We start from the raw sequence: 17,136 nt of genomic DNA on the forward strand, positions 1-17,136 counted from the left end.
TGGTTAAAACCATTATGCAAGGGGCTGGGACTTAGATGTCACAAAATGGCCCTACAGGTCCTCTGCACCGATACGTCCTCCACTGCTATGGTATGTGGGGTAGCTAAATACTGGGTGGTGCATGGCAGACACGCATGAGGAGGGCCATGCCTACCCCCCATACAACCTTACTGTCAGATGGTCTCCTGTTAGCAAGTTCTTATGGTTTTTATGTATTCGTTTTTAGTGCATATTTTATGGATTTTAGATTTGGGCTGTATATGTGATGCTGTATGTATACAAGGATTGGTGGGCTCTTGTTTTTATCTTTTTATTGTATTGTATAAATTGCATACTTTTATGATGACATTTTTTATCGAATAAAGTAATATGACTGACTGACTGACTGACTGAGTTGGTGCAGGATTATCTGAGCGCCTCAATGTCTTGGCCTGAAACTATGATGGGTCAGTAATTGCCCGTCTGTATGCCTCTTAAATGAATCTGTACACAGGCACAACCTATGATTTAGCAATTAGAATATCCTGGGTAAGTGTATGCTCCCTACGATGTCGCTTAATTTTCACATGTGTGGCTGAGCAGGGACAGTGGAGAGACATCAGTTCGCACATCTGGGACCGCTTTTGTTGGATTTTTAAACTGTACAATGTAATGCTCTCTGTCAAGACAATTATGTATGAAAAATACACGACTGGCAAGACCACATTTGACATGAGAAAACTTCAGTTGATTTAGGGCCACAGGTTCACCAATAGTGCTACTATTAATTAGAATATATTGTTTGGTGGGGGCGCTTCCAATATCGGATGGCTTTTATTACCTACTCTGGGTTGCCTATTTTATCATCATCGGAATGATGATGGGCTGAGTCTCTCATCCTTGCATTCTAAACTTTGACCTGTAATGTATTGTCAGATTTGTGCAGCATCCACTATACCCACTGAGCAAGATTGCTTCATTCTCCCACGTGCGACGAAGAGCAACACCCAATATAAAAACACATCCCGCCCAGTAGTTGCAGATGATTACTGCTTAAGCTTGGCATGTGGGCTTCAGGATGTATGGCCCACCCCATAGCATACCATATAACACCCTTGGGCTTCGAGGGGTGTGGCCACCCCATAGAATACCATATAACTCATTCAGTGGACTTCGAGGGGTATAGCCACCCATGGTATCCCATATAACTCATTCTGTGTGCTTCAAGGGGTATGGCCATCCCATAGTATCCCATTTAACGGATTCTGTGGGCTTCGAGGAATAAGGCTGCTCCATAGTATACCATATAACACCCTGTGGGCTTTGCAGGGTATGGCCACCCCCACAGTATAGCATATAACTCACTCTAGGCTTCGAGGTGTATGGCCCACCTGTAGGTTTAGCCCCCAGTACACTATATATAGCCCTGTCCAGGAAACGTAGATCCCTATAGTTACTACCCTGTGGGTTAACAGGCACGCTAACTATGAACAAATAAGTGCATTCTGGGAGTTGTAGTCCTGACTGGATTAGATGAAAATAATTGGACCAAGACACCTGAAAATTGTGATTTGTCATAGGGATGCCCAGTACTGATAAAAAGGTGTCTTGTGACAAAGTCATCTGGTGACCAAGCCTGGTTAGAAACTGCTTTGGTTGCACACACGTGTGAAGCCACAGCAGTTGACAACGAGCGAGGCACACACAACTGCACAATACACCAGATACCGAGAGGAGGCTGTGGTCGTAGGTTCACATCCTGACACTGGTTTCTGAGGCCAATAAAGTGAGTTGAGGGATAACACTTGTTTTTATAGCGCCTATAAATGTCTCGATACGCGGTGAGTGCTAAAGGCATGCTGAGTATTATTAAGAGATCATTGTCGCTGCCAGACAGGTGAGGTCCTGCATGAAGAGAGTCCCGCATGGTACCTAGTCTCACCATCCCAGCATGCCCTGGTTCTCCTCGGTATTCTGCACTCCCTCAAGAAGGTGGCGGTGACAGAACCAGCCTTTCCTCACATTTAATTTTAATTTTCTTCTCCCCCTTTGCCTGATGGAGCCTTTGCTCTCCGCCCGCCCGTGGGTGTGTGTTCGTGGCTGAGTGGACGTGTCTTTCCTCAGTGCTCCCATGGCCGGAAGCCCATGTCCTTTCAGATGCACCAACAGACCCACGCCTTCTTTCAAGCCCCGGTCTGCGCCAGACGTGCTCTCCAAGCATGTGACCTTGGGCGATGAAAGTGTTGAGTTCGAGTCGGTGCCAGCCCCGTCCCTGGCACCTCCCTCGCCCCCTGGGTCCTGTGAATCCTTCCACATGGGCTGTAGGGTCAAGGGCAGTGTGGCCTCGAGGGTGATGTGGGTGCAAGCTCATATAAGAGGAACGTTCATACAAAGTGCACAAGTGGTGCAAGTGTGGGTTTGGCGCTACTCTCTGTGTCCTCTGTCTCCCAAAGGGTGCATGATGTAAGCGTGCCTGATATGAAGGGTGTCCCATGGCTGTCATGAAGTCTGTGGGGTTGGGGAGCCCTTCAAGGTGTGTGGAGGAGGGAGGGCGGGTGTGAGGATTTATGCAGCTTAGTTCCACGAAATTAACTCCCTCTTCTCTGAATGTTAGACTTTGGTAGCGTTTGGCAGAAAAGGAAGCTGAATGTGGTGCGCTCTGCCCAGGATCACACCATTTTGGTCAAGGGTTAGGCACCAGGTCACCTGGTTTTCATGTCTAACGCAGGCCCCCGAAACCACATCTCTTGCACCAGTAAAATTCATTAGTGACGCTCGCTTTACCTAACTCGGATTATGAAAAATCCTGGTCCCTAAAAATTAGCGCTGGTGCGGACTACCTGCAACCACCGGCACAAGTTAAGGGCTGGTGTAGAGCTAAAAGCACATTCATTGTAGATTATTGCTGATGAATCCTGCTTTTATGAAGGGCAGAGGGCTACAAGTCGTTACTCTTGAGCATATCTGTGTGATCTCTTCACTCGCCAAAAAGTGCTTCAACTCAGGAGTCGTTAGCGCTATATAAATACAATTACAAAACAAACATTTGCAATGCAATAGGTCTCGCATTTACGTGAGTTTAAGCTATTTGCATTGTAAATGACAATGCCTTTAATTTAAGTTTTAAAAACAAAAATCAAAGGCATTGTTATTTGCAAAGTGAATAGCTCAAGCATGCGTAAATGCGAGACCTATTGCATTGCAAATGCTTGTTTCCATTAGTTTCGATATCGTAGCCAGCAGCATCCCCAGGTGTTCCTCATACTCCCGCTGCAGCTCGGCATATTTCTGGTTGTGGCTCCCCAATGCTCGTCGGTTTTCCAGCTTTAGAGAGTTATACTGCTCCTGCAAGTCCAGGAGCTGCTGCTTCACTCCTTCATGCTGGTTCTTCAGGATCTTGTAGTGAGAGGGGAGGGCGACGAAGTGGTTCATGGCCTCTTCCTTCTCTTTGCTCAGGGCTTCTTGAAATTCTGATTTAAATACTGCAATATCGTCCTTGGTCTTTTTGTGCTCCGCACGCTCCTTCTGGAGGGACTTCTCCAGCCTGGACCGCTCCTCATACATCCCTTCCAGCTGCGCAGAGAGCGTCTCCTGCAGCGGCTTGAACTCCAGGAGCAGGTTCACGGAGCTCTGAACTTTCTCCTGTAAGTGCTTGTACAGGTAGAGCACATTCCCCAGGCACATCAAGGTCATCATGCAGAGGCCTATCAGCAGAATCCTCTTCCGCCTGCGCAATCCAAAGGCCCCGGGTCCCATGGCCGAGAGTTTGGTTCCTCGTCATCGAGGGCCGGTTATGTTATCGTCTTGACAGTAATGTCCGACTAAAAGTCTTGCCAGTCACAGGCCTGCCTGTGTAGCCCTGCTCAGCGTCATGAATTATGACATCATGGTGAATCACAGTGGCACACTGTTAGGTCAAAGCGCTTTGCATCTCATACAGGTATCAACCCTGACGTCCACTTTATATATGCCCTCACCCAGGACAGTGTAGCTTTGGCATCCCGTGTGTACATCACTGCACGTGCTGAGAGCCTTTCCTGTGCACGCCTGGCCCTTCAGAGCCCCTTCCGCTGCGCCGTGAGGACTCTCCTCGAGCAACAGGGAGTGGACAGTGGCGGCGAGGGACCAACTAAGCTACCTGGGCCCTTTGGAGGAATGAAAATGATGCTCACAGAAGCAATATTTTTTTTATTATTTATTTATTTATTTTTAACAGTTTTATATAGCGCTGGCTAGACCCAAGGGTATCAGAGCACTTTACAGGTATGGAAGTAGAGACATGGTGAGATAAAAAACTTTACAATCGTACACAAAAGATGACGAGCAAAATGAAAGAGCCGGGCGTCAAAAGTAATACATATCTAGACAAGGATATAAAAAGTAGCTTAAAGTCAAAGCCAGGATTTGGGTAAACTATGCCAGCGGGGTTGTACAGTGGGAAGTGGGGTTGAGGGGTGGGAGCCGGGTAGCGTGGGGGCGGTAAAAGGGCGGGGAGATATAATGTAGATAAATAGAGTAGAACAGGGCACAATTTGTAGGAGAGGATCTAACCTGCTACTTGTAGCTTTAGAATATTAGGATTGACCAGAAATAATCAAAAAGGGAATTTCTGAATAATCCTTGTTACACAGAAGTATGCACTTGGAGCTTCGTAGATTCTTACATTTATTATTTTCATGATTGCTACTACAGGGTTATCTGGAATACTAGTTGGTGGATTTCCTCCAATGATTTAAAGGAAGTGAGTGAAGTATGGTCTGTTCCAGAGCCTACTGCGTGCCAAAGCGAATCATGGAAAATAGACTTGTTTGAAAGCTCCCCCCCCTTCTCCAGCATACCTGCTTTACCTGACATACCTGCTTTACAAGACACCTGAGCCCCTTGCTCATTCACAATGTAGAACCCTCCTCAGCTCTGTTTTAGCAAACGTCCTGTGATTTTTTATGTATTCATGCCCATGTCCCTCGGCAAATATCTAGGTAGCTAGACAGAGTGGGAGTGCTGTTTTCTAGTGTCTTGGCCTTTCCTTGCTATACAAATCAGTGGAATACAGCTAAGAATGTAGGGAACGTGAATGTGTATGGCAGTAATGAACAAGTATCCTAAGCAAAAGATGGGAAACATGTTTTTCTTAAGTCTGGAACGCGAGTTAGGAAATCCTGTATTATTTTGGTGACAATTAAACATTCTGAATGTATTCCACAGGAGGAAATTATGTTCCAAGACTAGTTTTTACATTTTGAAATAACTGATGACTTTGGAAGATGCATACAGAGGCAGTAACGTCTTGAGTAGGGTGTATTATCATTGTCACACAGGACTCCGGCAACTCACTCACAGTGTAATTTTGGTATCTTATGATTGTTTACCAACATTTCCTTTTTTTCCAAAATTTGATTTTTCATAGATTCAGGTCGTCGAATCATTCCAGTCACCGCGCTGGGAGTTTCAATGAAACATCCAAACAGCAGTACGATGTAAAACATAGTCTTATAACAAAGGCTCTTTGGTAGCCTATTCAGAGACAATCGGCCTGAAGGCCATTATTTCTAATGCATGTTGTGTGTGATGGTAGCCCACTTAACTTTGTTCAAAAATAAGTGACATTTTGAACCTTTACTTGTTTCTGTTTAGTAAAGATGCTACACACCCTCTGAGGATTTAGCATCCAACAATAACATTTAGCATCTAACAATAAATCAGACATCTGATGCATCTAAAAAAGAATCTTTATTTTTAGGCCTCGTGGCACCAGTGGCGAAAAGATCTGATCAGCATCAAGGGTCAGACTCTTTCTTGCCAACAGTGCAGAAAGAGTTTGTCATATCCAATATTCATGTTCCCAATTGTGAAGTTTATGATCTTTAATAAGTTCTCCAGCCTGGATGCTATCCACCGTCCTCTAGAAACGCAGGGCACGGCCATCTCTATGCTTCGCTAGCCACAGAGGCAAGGCTGGCTGTGGCAGAACTGTCCCTATCCCTGTCCGGGGTACCAATAATTTTCGGCGAGATTCTGTCGTCCAGACAGCACCTTTTGGGGTTTTCTTCCCAGAGGCTGTCGGCGTCTTCAGAGTATTCACTTGTAGGCCAGTCTGTTCGCGAATACGCTGCAATTCAGCTTCAGAGGCTCGGGAACGCTTATTGTCTGGGGCCTGTGATTGGAATTGCTGGTTCTTCAGGGCTGTGAACAGCTTGAAGCATGGTATCCTCTGAAGAGCTTCCTTCATCCGGCGCACCGTATTCAGCTGGTCCTGCGCACTAAGCAGCTGAGAGCGGAGCTCTTCAAGTGCATTGCTAAGAACCATACTTTCTTCCATTAGTTTCGATATCGTAGCCAGCATCATCCCCACGTCTTCCTCATACTCCCGCTGCAGCTGGGCATTTTTCTGGTTGTGGCTCCACAATGCTCGCTGGTTTTCCAGCTTTAGAGTGTTATACTGCTCCTGCAAGTCCAGGAGCTGCTGCTTCACTCCTTCATGCTGGTTCTTCAGGATCCTGTGGTGAGAGAGGAGGGCGACGAAGTGGTTCATGGCTTCTACCTTCTCTCTGCTCAGGGCTTCTTGAAATTCTGATTTAAGTACTACAAAATCGTCCGTGGTCTTTTTGTGCTCTGCACGCTCCTTCTGGAGGGACTGCTCCATCCTGGACCGCTCCTCATACGTCCCTTCCAGCTGCGCAATGAGCGTCTCCTGCAGCGGCTTGAACTCCAGGAACAGGTTCACGGAGCTCTGCACTTTCTCCTGTAAGTGCTTGAACAGGTAGAGCGCGGACCCCACGCACATCAAGGACAGCAAGCAGAGGCCTATTAAAAGAATCTTCCGCCTGCGAAATCCAAAGGCCCAAAATTCCATGGTCGAGAGTTTGGTTCCTCGTCTGCGAGGGCCGGTTTCCGTTATCATCTTGACAGTAATGTCCGACTATCAGTTTAGCCAGTCACAGGCCTGCCTATATAGCCCTGCTCAGCATCATGAATTATGACGTCATGGTGAATTCACAGTGGCACACTGTTAGGTGTTAGGTGATAAGGTATCAACCCTGATGTCTGCTTTAAATATGCCCTCACCCAGGACAGTGTAGCTTTGGCATCCCGTGTGTACATCACTGCACGTGCTGAGAGCCTTTCCTCTGCACGTCTGCCCCTTCAGAGCCCCTTCCACTGCGCCGTGAGGACGCTCCTTGAGCAACAGGGAGTGGACAGTGGCGGCGAGGGACCAACTGAGCTGCCTGGACCCATAATAGGAATAACAAGCATTTGCAATGCAATAGGTCTCGCATTTGTGAGAGTTAGAGGTATTGGCGTTGCAAATGACAATGTGTTTAACCCATGTATTTTGGACTGGAGTGGAGTGATGTATGTGGTGTGGAGTGGAATTATGTGGGTTGGTTTTTAATTGTGGAATTGTGTGTGGTGGGATTGTATGGTGTGAAGTGGATTTCTGTTATGAAATTATGTGGCATGCGGAAATATCTATATAGTATGTGGTATACAGGGTACTAGAATTATGTAGAGTGGGATTGTGAGTCAGAGTGTAATTATGTGGAAGGTCATTTTGTGTTCGTTAAGTTTTCATCAGCAAAATAAAAATAGTACTAATGTAAGAGCCAGTGCATTAACTATGCCCCAAGGGTAACAGACGTGGCAATGTGAACCGATACGTCCTCCACTGCTATGGTATGTGGGGTAGCTAAATACTTGGGTAGTGCATGGCAGACACGCATGAGGAGGGCCATGCCTACCCCCCATACAACCTAACTGTCAGATGGTCCCCTGGTAGCAAGTTCTTAAGGTTTTTATGTATCCGTTTTTAGTGCATATTTTATGGATTTTAGATTTGGGCTGTATATGTGATGCTGTATGTATACAAGGATTGGTGGGCTCTTGTTTTTATCTTTTTATTGTATTGTATAAATTGCATACTTTTATGATGACATTTTTTATCGAATAAAGTAATATGACTGACTGACTGACTGACTGAGTTGGTGCAGGATTATCTGAGCGCCTCAATGTCTTGGCCTGAAACTATGATGGGTCAGTAATTGCCCGTCTGTATGCCTCTTGAATGAATCTGTACACAGGCACAACCTATGATTTAGCAATTAGAATATTCTGGGTAAGTGTATGCTCCCTACGATGTCGCTTAATTTTCAGATGTGTGGCTGAGCAGGGACAGTGGAGAGACATCAGTTCGCACATCTGGGACCGCTTTTGTTGGATTTTTAAACTGTACACTTTAATGCTCTCTGCCAAGACAATTATGTATGAAAAACACACGACTGGCAAGACCATATTTGACATGAGAAAACTGCAGTTGATTTAGGGCCACAGGTTCACCAATAGTGCTACTATTAAATAGAATATATTGTTTGGTGGGGGCGCTTCCAATATCGGATGGCTGTTATTACCTACTCGGGGTTGCCTATTTTATCATCATCGGAATGATGATGGGCTGAGTCTCTCATCCTTGCATTCTAAACTTTGACCTGTAATGTATTGTCAGATTTGCGCAGCATCCACTATACCCACTGAGCAAGATTGCTTCATTCCCCCACGTGCGACGAAGAGCAACAGCCAATATAAAAACACATCCCCCCAGAAGTTGCAGATGATTACTGCTTAAGCTTTCCCTGTGGGCTTCAGGGTGTATGGCCCACCCCATAGCATACCATATAACACCCTTGGGCTTCGAGGGGTGTGGCCACCCCATAGAATACCATATAACTTATTCTGTGGAATTCGAGGGGTATAGCCACCCATGGTATCCCATATAACTCATTCTGTGTGCTTCAAGGGGTATGGCCATCCCATAGTATCCCATTTAACGGATTCTGTGGGCTTTGAGGAATATGGCTGCTCCATAGTATACCATATAACACCCTGTGGGCTTTGCAGGGTATGGCCACCCCCACAGTATAGCATATAACTCACTCTAGGCTTCGAGGTGTATGGCCCACCTGTAGGTTTAGCCCCCAGTACACTATATATAGCCCTGTCCAGGAAACGTAGATCCCTATAGTTACTACCCTGTGGGTTAACAGGCACGCTAACTATGAACAAATAAGTGCATTCTGGGAGTTGTAGTCCTGACTGGATTAGATGAAAATAATTGGACCAAGACACCTGAAAATTGTGATTTGTCATAGGGATGCCCAGTACTGATAAAAAGGTGTCTTGTGACAAAGTCATCTGGTGACCAAGCCTGGTTAGAAACCGCTTTGGTTGCACACACGTGTGAAGCCACAGCAGTTGACAACGAGCGAGGCACACACAACTGCACAATACACCAGATACCGAGAGGAGGCTGTGGTCGTAGGTTCACATCCTGACACTGGTTTCTGAGGCCAATAAAGTGAGTTGAGGGATAACACTTGTTTTTATAGCGCCTATAAATGTCTCGATACGCGGTGAGTGCTAAAGGCATGCTGAGTATTATTAAGAGATCATTGTCGCTGCCAGACAGGTGAGGTCCTGCATGAAGAGAGTCCCGCATGGTACCTAGTCTCACCATCCCAGCATGCCCTGGTTCTCCTCGGTATTCTGCACTCCCTCAAGAAGGTGGCGGTGACAGAACCAGCCTTTCCTCACATTTAATTTTAATTTTCTTCTCCCCCTTTGCCTGATGGAGCCTTTGCTCTCCGCCCGCCCGTGGGTGTGTGTTCGTGGCTGAGTGGACGTGTCTTTCCTCAGTGCTCCCATGGCCGGAAGCCCATGTCCTTTCAGATGCACCAACAGACCCACGCCTTCTTTCAAGCCCCGGTCTGCGCCAGACGTGCTCTCCAAGCATGTGACCTTGGGCGATGAAAGTGTTGAGTTCGAGTCGGTGCCAGCCCCGTCCCTGGCACCTCCCTCGCCCCCTGGGTCCTGTGAATCCTTCCACATGTGCTGTAGGGTCAAGGACAGTGTGGCCTCGAGGGTGATGTGGGTGCAAGCTCATATAAGAGGAAAGTTCATACAAAGTGCACAAGTGGTGCAAGTGTGGGTTTGGCGCTACTCTCTGTGTCCTCTGTCTCCCAAAGGGTGCATGATGTAAGCGTGCCTGATATGAAGGGTGTCCCATGGCTGTCATGAAGTCTGTGGGGTTGGGGAGCCCTTCAAAGTGTGTGGAGGAGGGAGGGCGGGTGTGAGGATTTATGCAGCTTAGTTCCACGAAACTAACTCCCTCTTCTCTGAATGTTAGACTTTGGGAGCGTTTGGCAGAAAAGGAAGCTGACACCTAGGAATGTGGTGCGCTCTGCCCAGGATCACACCATTTTGGTCAAGGGTTAGGCACCAGGTCACCTGGTTTTCATATCTAACGCAGGCCCCCGAAACCACATCTCTTGCACCAGTAAAATTCATTAGTGTCGCTCGCTTTACCTTACTCGGATTATGAAAAATCCTGGTCCCTAAAAATGATCGCTGGTGCGGACTACCTGCAAACACCGGCAAAAGTTAAGGGCTGGTGTAGAGTTAAAAGCACATTCATTGTAGATTATTGCTGATGAATCCTGCTTTTATGAAGGGCAGAGGGCTGCAAGTCGTTACTCTTGAGCATATCTGTGTGATCTCTTCACTCGCCAAAAAGTGCTTCAACTCAGGAGTCGTTAGCGCTATATAAATACAATTACAAAACAAACATTTGCAATGCAATAGGTCTCGCATTTACGTGAGTTTAAGCTATTTGCATTGTAAATGACAATGCCTTTAATTTAAGTTTTAAAAACAAAAATCAAAGGCATTGTTATTTGCAAAGTGAATAGCTCAAACATGCGTAAATGCGAGACCTATTGCATTGCAAATGCTTGTTTCCATTAGTTTCGATATCGTAGCCAGCAGCATCCCCAGGTGTTCCTCATACTCCCGCTGCAGCTCGGCATATTTCTGGTTGTGGCTCCCCAATGCTCGTCGGTTTTCCAGCTTTAGAGAGTTATACTGCTCCTGCAAGTCCAGGAGCTGCTGCTTCACTCCTTCATGCTGGTTCTTCAGGATCCTGTGGTGAGAGAGGAGGGCGACGAAGTGGTTCATGGCGTCTTCCTTCTCTTTGCTCAGGGCTTCTTGAAATTCTGATTTAAATACTGCAATATCATCCTTGGTCTTTTTGTGCTCCGCACGCTCCTTCTGGAGGGACTGCTCCAGCCTGGACCGCGTCTCATACATCCCTTCCAGCTGCGCAGTGGCTTGAACTCCAGGAGCAGGTTCACGGAGCTCTGCACTTTCTCCTGTAAGTGCTTGTACAGGTAGAGCACATTTCCCAGGCACATCAAGGTCATCATGCAGAGGCCTATCAGCAGAATCCTCTTCCGCCTGCAAAATCCAAAGGCCTTGGGTCCCATGGCCGAGAGTTTGGTTCCTCGTCATCGAGGGCCGGTTATGTTATCGTCTTGACAGTAATGTCCGACTAAAAGTCTTGCCAGTCACAGGCCTGCCTGTATAGCCCTGCTCAGCATCATGAATTATGACATCATGGTGAATTCACAGTGGCACACTGTTAGGTCAAAGCGCTTTGCATCTCATACAGGTATCAACCCTGACGTCCACTTTATATATGCCCGCACCTAGGACAGTGCAGCTTTGGCATCCCGTGGGTACATCACTGCACGTGCTGAGAGCCTTTCCTGTGCACGCCTGGCCCTTCAGAGCCCCTTCCGCTGCGCCGTGAGGACTCTCCTCGAGCAACATGGAGTGGACAGTGGCGGCGAGGGACCAACTAAGCTACCTGGGCCCTTTGGAGGAATGAAAATGATGCTCACAGAAGCAATATTTTTATTATTATTTATTTATTTTTAATAGTTTTATAAAGCGCTGGCTAGACCCAAGGGTATCAGAGCACTTTACAGGTATGGAAGTAGAGACATGGTGAGATAAAAAACTTTACAATCGTACACAAAAGATGACGAGCAAAATGAAAGAGCAGGGCGTCAAAAGTAATACATATCTAGACAAGGATATAAAAAGTAGCTTAAAGTCAAAGCCAGGATTTGGGTAAACTATGCCAGCGGGGTTGTACAGTGGGAAATGGGGTTGAGGGGTGGGAGCCGGGTAGCGTGGGGGCGGGAAAAGGGCGGGGAGATATAATGTAGATAAATAGAGTAGAACAGGGCACCATTTGTAGGAGAGGATCTAACCTGCTACTTGTAGCTTTAGAATATTAGGATTGACCAGAAATAATCAAAAAGGGAATTTCTGAATAATCCTTGTTACACAGAAGTATGCACTTGGAGCTTCGTAGATTCTTACATTTATTATTTTCATGATTGCTACTACAGGGTTATCTGGAACACTAGTTGGTGGATTTCCTCCAATGATTTAAAGGAAGTGAGTGAAGTATGGTCTGTTCCAGAGCCTACTGCGTGCCAAAGCGAATCGTGGAAAATAGACTTGTTTGAAAGCTCCCCCCCCCCTTCTCCAGCATACCTGCTTTACAAGACACCTGAGCCCCTTGCTCATTCACAATGTAGAACCCTCCTCAGCTCTGTTTTAGCAAACGTCCTGTGATTTTTTATGTATTCATGCCCATGTCCCTCGGCAAATATCTAGGTAGCTAGACAGAGTGGGAGTGCTGTTTTCTAGTGTCTTGGCCTTTCCTTGCTATACAAATCAGTGGAATACAGCTAAGAATGTAGGGAACGTGTATGTGTATGGCAGTAATGAACAAGTATCCTAAGCAAAAGATGGGAAACATGTTTTTCTTTAGTCTGGAACGCAAGTGAGGAAATCCTGTATTATTTTGGTGACAATTAAACATTCTGAATGTATTCCACAGGAGGAAATTATGTTCCAAGACTAGTTTTTATATTTTGAAATAACTGATGACTTTGGAAGATGCATACAGAGGCAGTAACGTCTTGAGTAGGGTGTATTATCATTGTCACACTGGACTCCGGCAACTCACTCACAGTGTAATTTTGGTATCTTATGATTGTTTACCAACATTTCCTCTTTTTCCAAAATTTGATTTTTCATAGATTCAGGTCTTCGAATCATTCCAGTCACCGCGCTGGGAGTTTAAATGAAACATCCAAACAGCAGTACGATGTAAAACATAGTCTTATAACAAAGGCTCTTTGGTAGCCTATTCAGAGACAGCCTGAAGGCCATTATCCTTCAGATTTCTAATGCATGTTGTGTGTGATGGTAGTCCACTTAGCTTTGTTCAGTTTCTCAAAAATAAGTGACATTTTGAACCCTTACTTGTTTCTGTTTAGTAAAGACACTCCACACCTCTGTGGATTTAGCATCCAACAATACAATTTAGCATCTGACAATAAATCAGACAACATCTGATGCATCTAAAAAAAAATATTTATTTTTAGGCCTCGTGGCACCAGTGGCAAAAAGATCTGATCAGCATCAAGGGTCAGATTTCCTGTGTACTCGCAAACAGTGCAGAGAGGCATCACATTCTTGTCCACCGTCCACGTCTATGCTTCGCTAGCCACAGAGGCAAGGCTGGCTGTGGCAGAACTTCAAGCGACCCAGTCCGGGCTACCAATAATTTTCGATGGGATTCTGTAGTCCAGACAGCACTTTTTGGGGTTTTCTTCCCAGAGTCTGCCAGCATCTCTAGAGTATTCACTTGTAGGCCAGTCTGTTCGCGAATACCCTGCAATTCATCTTTAAAGGCTCGGGAACGCTTAATATCTGGGGCCTGTGACTTGAGTTGCTTGTGTTTCAGTTCTGAGAACATCTTGAAGCTTGGTATCCTCTGAAGAGCTTCCTTCATCCGGTGCATCGGACTCCGCTGCTCCTGCGCACTAAGCAGCTGAGAGCGGAGCTCTTCATGTGCATTGCTAAGAACCATACTTTCTTCCATTAGTTTAGATATCGTAGCCAGCAGTATCCCCACGTGTTCCTCATACTCCCGCTGCAGCTCGGCATATTTCTGGTTGTGGCTCTCCAAGGCTTGCCGTTTTTCCAGCTTTAGAGAGTTATACTGCTCCTGCAAGTCCAGGAGCGGCTTCTTCACTCCTTCATGCTGGTTCTTCAGGATCATGTGGTGAGAGAAGAGGGCGACGAAGTGGTTCATGGCACCTTCCTTCTCTTTGCTCAGGGCTTCCTGAGCTTCTGATTTAAATACTTCAAAATCATCCTTGGTCTTCTTGTGCTCCGCACGCTCTTTCTGGAGGGACTGCTCCAGCCTGGACTGCTGCTCATACATCCCTTTCAGCTGCGCAAAGGGTGTGTATCACTTACAACGCAACTTTTACGTCGTAATGCTGTTACAACGCAGCTATTACAACGCAGGATCCATTACATCGGATGCCATTACAACGCATGGCATTACATAGCAGATGGTATTACAACGCATACCATTACATCGTAAGTATTGGTAAGTATATAATTTTTTTTATTTTATTTAATATTATATAATTGATTTAATTATTATTAATTATAAATGAAAATGAAAATAAATAAAAATATTTATTTATGTTTTTAAATATTATAAATGAAATTTATTAATTTAAGTAATTTTTTAAATAAGTATGAGTATAGGAGTATATGTTTTGGGGTACTGAGGTATATGTTTTGGGGTGTTTGGGTATTTTTAGGTTTTAGGGCAGGGTTTGGGTTTTGGGGTACAGGGGTGTTTTTAGGTTTTAGGGCAGGGTTTGGGTTTGGGGTACAGGGGTGTTTTTAGGTTTTAGGGCAGGGTTTGGGTTTTGGGGTACAGGGGTGTTTTTAGGTTTTAGGGCAGGGTTTGGGTTTTGGGGTACAGGGGTGTTTTTAGGTTTTAGGGCAGGGTTTGGGTTTTGGGGTACAGGGGTGTTTTTAGGTTTTAGGGCAGGGTTTGGGTTTTGGGGTACAGGGGTGTTTTTAGGTTTTAGGGCAGGGTTTGGGTTTTGGGGTACAGGGGTGTTTTTAGGTTTTAGGGCAGGGTTTGGGTTTGGGGTACAGGGGTGTTTTTAGGTTTTAGGGCAGGGTTTGGGTTTTGGGGTACAGGGGTGTTTTTAGGTTTTAGGGCAGGGTTTGGGTTTTGGGGTACAGGGGTGTTTTTAGGTTTTAGGGCAGGGTTTGGGTTTTGGGGTACAGGGGTGTTTTTAGGTTTTAGGGCAGGGTTTGGGTTTTGGGGTACAGGGGTGTTTTTAGGTTTTAGGGCAGGGTTTGGGTTTTGGGGTACAGGGGTGTTTTTAGGTTTTAGGGCAGGGTTTGGGTTTTGGGGTACAGGGGTGTTTTTAGGTTTTAGGGCAAGGTTTGGGTTTTGGGGTACAGGGGTGTTTTTAGGTTTTAGGGCAAAGTTTGGGTTTTGGGGTACAGGGGTGTTTTTAGGTTTTAGGACAGGGTTTGGGTTTTGGGGTACAGGGGTGTTTTTAGGTTTTAGGGCAGGGTTTGGGTTTTGGGGTACAGCGGTGTTTTTAGGTTTTAGGGCAGGGTTTGGGTTTTGGGGTACAGGGGTGTTTTTAGGTTTTAGGGCAGGGTTAGGGTTTTGGGGTACAGGGGTGTTTTTAGGTTTTAGGGCAAGGTTTGGGTTTTGGGGTACAGGGGTGTTTTTAGGTTTTAGGGCAAAGTTTGGGTTTTGGGGTACAGAGGTGTTTTTAGGTTTTAGGGCAGGGTTTGGGTTTTGGGGTACAGGGGTCTTTTTAGGTTTTAGGGCAGGGTTTGGGTTTTGGGGTACAGGGGTGTTTTTAGGTTTTAGGGCAGGGTTTGGGTTTTGGGGTACAGGGGTGTTTTTAGGTTTTAGGGCAGGGTTTGGGTTTTGGGGTACAGGGGTGTTTTTAGGTTTTAGGGCAGGGTTTGGGTTTTGGGGTACAGGGGTGTTTTTAGGTTTTAGGGCAGGGTTTGGGGTACAGGGGTTTGTGTTTTGTGTTAATTAAATTATATTTACCATTTTTTAAATTAATTAAAATATATTTAATAAATTAAATTAATTTTATTTCATTAATTACATTTTTAAATTAAATTAATTAAATTAAATAAATTATTTCAATTAATTTAATTTAATATCAATTATAAAAATATGTACATTAAGTTAATTTTATTATTTTAATTAAATTAAATTATTCCCATTTTTTATTAAAATTACATTTATTAAATAGATATTATTTTATTAAATTAAATTAATGGCTTTTTTAAAAATGTATTTTATTTAAATTAATTAAATTAATTAAATTAACTTAATAACATTTTAAAAAAAGGTATACTTACCTATACTTACGATGTAATGCCATGCGTTGTAATACCATCTGCTATGTAATGCCATGCGTTGTAATGGCATCCGATGTAATGGATCCTGCGTTGTAATAGCTCCGTTGTAACGGAATGCGATGTAAAAATCCGCGTTGTACTGACACCAATCCGCGCAAAGATATTCTCCTGCAGTGGCTTGAACTCCAGTAGCAGGTTCACGGAGCTCTGCACTTTCTCCTGTAAGTGCTTGTACAGGTAGATCTCGTACCCCAGGCTCATCAAGGTCAGCAAGCAGAGGCCTCTACGCAGAGTGATCTTCTGCCTGCGAAATCCTAAGGCCCCGGGTCCCATGGCCGGAGAGTTTGGTACCTCGTCAGCGAGGGCCGGTTCCCAATATTGTCTAGACAGTAATGTCCGACTACTAGTCTTACCAGTCACAAGCCTGCCTATATAGCCCTGCTCAGCATCATGAATTATGATGTCATTGTGAATTCAAAGTGCCAAAATGTTAGGTAAAAGAGGTTTGCGTCCAAAAAAGGTATCATCCCTGATGTCTACTTTAAATATGCCCGCACCCAGGACAGGGCAGCTTTGGCATCCCGTGTGTACATCACTGTACGTGCTAGGAGCCTTTCCTGTGCACGCCTGGTCCTTCAGAGCCCCTTCCGCTGCGCCTGTGAGGATGCTCCTTGAGCAACAGGGAGTGGACAGTGGCGGCGAGGGACTAACTGAGCTCCCTGGGCCCATGGGAGGAATAAAAATGATGCTCACAGAAGCAATATAAATAGAGTCGAACAGGGCAACGTTTATAGGAGAGGATCTAACCTGCTACTTGTAGCTTTAGAATATTAGGATTGACCAGTAATAATCAGAAAGGGAATTTCTGAATATAATGTTACACAGAAGTATACACTTGGAGCTTCGTAGATTCTTACATTTATTATTTTCATGTTTGCTACTACAGGGTTATCTGGAACACTAGTTGGTGGATTTCCCCCAGTGATTTAAAGGAAGTGAGTGAAGTATGGTCTGTTCCAGAGCCTTCTGCATGCC

At 45.2% G+C, this 17,136-nt stretch overlaps 1 pseudogene; it reads right to left on the bottom strand.

Annotated features, from left to right (window-relative positions):
• Nucleotides 1–5,800: 5,800 nt before the first annotated feature.
• LOC144752554 (Golgi integral membrane protein 4-like) lies at nucleotides 5,801–6,832 on the bottom strand (annotated as a pseudogene).
• Nucleotides 6,833–17,136: the final 10,304 nt, after the last annotated feature.

The sequence above is a fragment of the Lissotriton helveticus genome, chromosome 5_1, assembly GCF_964261635.1.
Source record: "Lissotriton helveticus chromosome 5_1, aLisHel1.1, whole genome shotgun sequence".
Lineage (NCBI taxonomy): Eukaryota > Metazoa > Chordata > Amphibia > Caudata > Salamandridae > Lissotriton > Lissotriton helveticus.